Below are 6000 nucleotides of genomic sequence, written 5' to 3'. Positions count from 1 at the left end.
ACTCCTTCAACACAAAGCCCAAGAGAAAAAACCAAATATCCATCTAAAAATAAAGGGGAGTTGCACGTAGCTGGAAAGGGTTGTTTGGGTTGGACTTTGGCCCAGACAGCATGAAAAGTTTGCATCAATTCCTCACCACTCTAATCAGAAACGTAGCAAGAGCTCATGGGCATAAGGGAGATGGACAGCCCCGGCTCCCTGCCATCCACCACCAGATCCTGCACCTCCCAGCCAACGACACATCCCAACCCAGCACTGATTCAACCCTGCTTAGTCACGGTTCATTTACTAATAGCATTTCAGGTTGTTACCCTCCCTGGGTGAGGGGGAGCCGGCGCTGATGCGTTGGCAGCCCCAAGCTGCCCACAGACGGCATGGTGGCCCTTCCTTGGCATGTCCCGGCCTCACATTCAGAGGGAAGAATAAGGGATGCAAGGCAGGGCATCTGAAAGCAACATCTGTTAAAAACTATTTGCAAGGCTATTGCTCCACCTGTCCACAGATAAGAAGGGAGCCTCAGGGTGGGTTTGGGGACAGTGCTGTTCCTTGGTCAGTCAAGGCACTGGCCTGAAGCTCAGAGCCCCCGTTCTCAGGGAGCCCCACATAAACAGGCCCACCAGCAGCCGTGCAGGGGGAGAGAGCTCTCCTCACTCCGAAGTAACTGCTTATGTCAAACTGACCCCATGAGAAACGCACCCCACCGGCACCAGAAAGGTGGCACATGGGGGCTCTGCAGGGCAAAGACACATCCTAGGGAGCCTCCATTATACCTTACCTAACCAGGAAGATGCACCAAGCACATACTTGCCACAGGGGTCCCTATGGTACCAGCAACACATTGCTCAAGTGGCTACCACAACCGCTAAGTTCACCCCAGCCTCGGCACGGGAAGAGACGGCTGCTCTGTGCCTGGTCCCTGTGCTGTTGCCCTGTCTTACACTGCCCCACAGGAGGCACTCATTGCCCTCCTCCGTTCTTTGTTTTGCAATTATCTTATTAGCAGAAGAGCCTCAAAAGACATTAATCAAAAAGCCACAGTCCCAGAAGACAGCAGTCTTACAGCAGCCCTCGTGTCCCAGCACGCACACAGGGGCAAACGTGCACACAGGCTGCAGCCAGCTGAGAGGTGCACTGCTCCAACACAGGTGCCTAACAAATGGACACCAGAAGGGAAGGTCAGTCCACTCTTCTTGTAAGGGTAGATTTAAAATAAAAATTAAATAAATGCAAAGGCTTGACACTTACCTGAACAGAGCAGCCTCCATCTCCCAGATCCCAAGAGAGCAGAGCCAGCACAGACCAACCTGCCACCGCAAAAGAAGAGCTCCATAAAGCACTTGTCCCATCGAGGCATCACACAGTATTGATAACTTGCAGCATTTTATATCACAGGCCTCATAACTGACATTTTAATGAAGTTCTTGCTTCTATATTCAAGGTATGGTTTGAGAAATCCCAGTTCTCATTTTGAAACAAAACCACAAACACGTAGCTTTCACAGAAGGAAAATAAAATTTAAAACAAGGTGCAGCAGCCTAGGAGTCAAGGAGGAATCCAAGCCACACTTAGGTAAACAGAGTTATAACTTAAAATTAATCTCAAAACTTTTCAAAGGGTTGAACCCTTGAAATCAGAAAAGCTAGTTGCTGGTGTTCTCAGCCCTCCTGAAGGAGCTGATGGAGAACTGCTGGCTGCTTACAGCATTCAGAGTGGGTTTGCCTCACAAACCTGTCCTGGTTTCAGCTGGGATAGAGTTAATTTTCCTCTTAGTAGCTGGTGCAGTGCTGTGTTTTGGATTTGGTGCAAGAACCATGTTGGTAGCACACTGATGTTTCCAGTTGTTGTGATGTTTTATACTAAGTCAAGGACTTTTCAGCTTCTCAGGCCCTGCCAGCAAGAAAGCTGGAGGGGCACAAGAAGCCGGGAGGGAGCAGAGCCAGGACCGCTGACCTGAACAAGCAGAAGGGATATTCCGTAGCACAGAACATCATGCTTAGTATATAAACAAGGGGGGAGCTGGCTAGGAGTTGCTGACTGCTGTTCAAGGACCAGCTGGGCATCAGTCAGGGGTTGGTGAGCAACTGGGTGCATCAATTGGGGGTTTTTTAGCTTCCCTTTGCATTTTATTCCTCTCCCCTTCTTCCTCCTTTGCATTATAATTGCTGTTGTTATTATTGTTATTTTATTTCAATTATTAAATTGTTCTTACCTCAATCCTTGAGTTTCCTCTTCCTTCTTAATTTTCCCCCCCAGCCCTCAGAGGCAGAGGGAGTTAATGAGCAGCTGTGTGGTACTTAGTTACTGGCTGGGGTTAAACCACAGCAAAAGCCAAGACGAAAAGCCAACAGCATGTTCACTCCTACCCCACACTAGTCCTTGGGAACAGAAGGGCGAGGTGCTCCGGTCCATGGCACCTGGGGCCCATAAAACCTTACCCAGCTGGGAGCAGGCATGTGGCCTAAAGGAGCCACCAGAAAAGATGCTGTGGAGATGTGGAGAAGGAAGTGCTGGTGGCTTTTGGGTTTTTTGTTATCTTGCCTCTCAAATTAGAGCCTGTAAAAGCAAAATAACAGGTAGTGGAAAATGGTACACACCGATTCCCTCTCTACATGTGCTGCTTAATTTTCCCTATATAAGCAAAGCAACAGGTGTACGAGTTGCATACCTGTGAGCTTTGGGAGTACTAGGGAGAAGGCAAGTCACTAGAAATGCTGGAAGCAATAACCCAAGCAGGATGGGCGAACTAGAAGGTTTCCAAGGCATCTCCAACTAGCAGCACTGTGTTTCTCTGCACTGGAAGCCAGCAGCATCCCACACTTGCTTCCTTAGGGAAATTAAAAGCAAGATCAAGGTTTGCAGCCGAGCGTGGAGGCAAGTTTAACACTCAGAGGTGCATACAAAAAACAGTAGGGCTTGGGGATTTTTTACAAAAAGCGTGTTATGCTCCCTATGAGAAGGCACCATCCTGGGCCAGCTCGGCTCCGACCGCAGGAGGTGGAGGCTGGCGCTGAAGACCCTTTCCCACCAGTCCTCGTCGCTAGGGGATTTATTCAGTGGCTCCTGCGGCACTGAATAGCAGCTGGGATATTTAGGAGGGGCAGGCGATCTCTTGCACCACAAGGAGTCACCCCGAAAGCCCCAGATTTGTCGACGAAGCCTTTCTGACCATCCTTCCCTCAGCCGGTGCCTGCTCTGTCCAGCTGTCCTGACACGCTGCCGGCAGCAGCAGCAGCACCGTGGACAAACCAGGAATAACAGCCCCATCTACCGGGGTCTGGGGAGCGATCCGCACCGCGGCATTTTGCAGCTGTGCAACTCCCCGCACACCATCTCCCTGCCCCCTGCCAGGCAGGAGGGGTGCTCGGGGGGGGTTGCCAGCCTCCAGAAAGCCGCTTTTTTTAACGTGCCTGCGTCCCAGAGCAGCGAAAGGCTGGCGTGGCAGTCCTGACCTAGTTCAGACCCAAAAGGCAAATAGCCAGACCATCTCCTTCACCCTCAGCATCCCCTCAGCTCTCCAGAGCCGAGGTGGCAAACAGCCTCTGGGACCAGAACCAGCTTCTTGGGCAACACTAACAAACCCAGCATTCCAGGTGAGGAGCAGAGCTTCACAGCAGCTTTCCAGGCTGTATGGCTGCTCCCTGACATTTTCAGCCACGGTGCAGGAATGAGCAGTGCCGGCGTGCCTGGCTACTGCAAAAGCTTGACCCAGTCTTTCGATGCAACTGTCCTGGTGGCAGACCAGCTCCGAGCTCTGCAACGTGCCACACCATTCCATCCTGGGCTCCCTGCTTTGCAAAACCCTCATTCTAACCCTAACCCACATATATGGCGGGTAGGTGTACGGTCCCTTCCAGCACCTGAAAGGTTAGTTGCTTCGGTCCTCAGCTTCCAGCTCTGACTCGCACAACAACATGCCCTGCTCCCTCCTCCTCAGAGCTGACTGCCGTTAAACCCAAGCCCCCACACTCAGGGTGGTGGGCACACGGCGTCGCTAAAAGGCAGCCTGCACTAGACGCACAGGTGTGCTGCGGTACCCCTTGTTCTGCTCTGCTCAAGAGTCACTGCCAAGACTCTGTACCAAAATGAAGAGACCTAGCTGCGTGACTCAACCCAAGAAACCCTTCCGGGTGTAGTGCAATGGCATTTAAAATGAACACAAAGGTTTTGTACCAGAGCAGGTTTCTCTGGCCTTTAAAGCAGGGTTAGGGAGACATCATTTCAAAGGAACCATCCCATGCCCTTTAGAGGATTTATTTTTTCATGCTGGAACAGTACTAGTAAAAACAATAATCTTGTAGCCAGTGAAACACTGACAGAGATGTTTAGGACTCTGTCACATGAGAAGACACACTAAACTCAGGCTTTATGAACACTTTATAAACTGCAATTTTAAGCAGCAACCCAGAAAAGATATGTTCTTTCAGCTACAGAGATAACAAACAAAAAAGTGTCTTCATTATGTAGTTTTATTCATCAGTGACTACTGAATGTGTAAAGGAATAGGTAAAAATAAAAATGACACGCTTTCAAAATTGGACAGTAGAAAAATGGCAGTGAGTGTTCTTAAAAACACAAGTATTACAAGAGCAAATAAAAACAGCTGCAAAAATCAGTGTCCCACAAAGCAAGAAATTCAGAAAGTCACAGCAGTGGACAAGATTGTACATGGCAAGATCGTGCTCATGCCTGGTGTGTTTATCACAGCCTGCCTCTTTGCAGGGTTGGTAAGAAAGGATGTTGTTCATTCCCATTGCTGCATGAGCTGCAACACACTGTTCTACCTTTACCTGTCATACAGACTCGATGCAGATGTGGTTTTCACAAACTCTGGTCTGCAAGGGCCAGGAGCTGACAGTGCCAAGCACTGGCTAGAGGAAAGAAGTTTTGGTGAAATGTGAGCCAATGTCTCTTTGGAAGCTGCAAGGCAGTGGGAAGATTCCTTAGCCATTCCTTGGTCCTACAGCAATAGTGAGGCAAATCTGAACAGTTTTTCTTCCTCTGCTAGGATGCACATATTCAAGAGGACAGGGTTCATCTGTCCTGAGAAGATGCAAGATACACACAGCTTTGGAGAGTGCTGAGGTCACGACAGTTGCAGATTTACCATGTCCCTTACTCCATGTAAAGTCTCTGCACCAGGATGCTATTAACGCAAGAAAGAAAAAATAAATTAAAAAAATGTACAAGATCTACTCCAGCTGCATAATGGCACTCCTGGTGGGAAAGAAGCTTCCTAAGATGAGCAGTGAGGTGAACTCATCAACCACACACAACTCACTTCCTTTGTGTACTTATATGCTGCATGCTGATTTTAATAAACAGGCTTCCAATGAGTACACCATACTCCCAAAGCACAGCATCAACCATCCTACAACCATTTTCACTGCTTCAACAAAGCCTACAGATGGAAAGATGGAATTATGGAAAGAGTGGAACATTTTTGCAGCCTAGATTCTAGATTTAAGTAAACAGAACTGAGTCTCTTCAACTGTGCATAAAGCCCTTTGCTTTCTGTAAAAGAAAAGCCTTGATGTAATCCTACAATACTTGGATACCAAAAATATCATGTGATTATTTAGGCAAAGAAAGACTGGGGAGGAAAAGGAACATCTGTGAATGGGGGCACATAAATTAGGGAAGCAATTAGAAAGCACACGTGTATGAGATTCATGGATCGCATAGCAGCAGATTGGCAAGGACTTTTCAACAGCTCATTTCTCCAGAGGGGTTCGGTGATGCTCAGCAACATCAGCTACCTCCTGGTTAAGACCAAATGTGGAAGACAAAGGTTATCCTAACATGCCTATCTAGCCCAGTTCATGCAACTGAAACTAAATATAAAGTGAAGGTTGTGGAGAAAGGGAACGCTGCCAGAGTCCCAAAGGACAGAAATTGTATTCACTATACGGAGACCTCAGCCTAAGCCATCTTGGCTCAAATCAGACCAGTCCAGAAGAACATTGTTACAAGTTCTCTGCTGTCCTTTTTCAACATCAACAC

This window comes from Falco biarmicus, chromosome 4 (assembly GCF_023638135.1).
Source record: "Falco biarmicus isolate bFalBia1 chromosome 4, bFalBia1.pri, whole genome shotgun sequence".
In the NCBI taxonomy this organism is placed as follows: domain Eukaryota; kingdom Metazoa; phylum Chordata; class Aves; order Falconiformes; family Falconidae; genus Falco; species Falco biarmicus.
Note: the sequence above shows the minus strand (reverse complement) of the source record.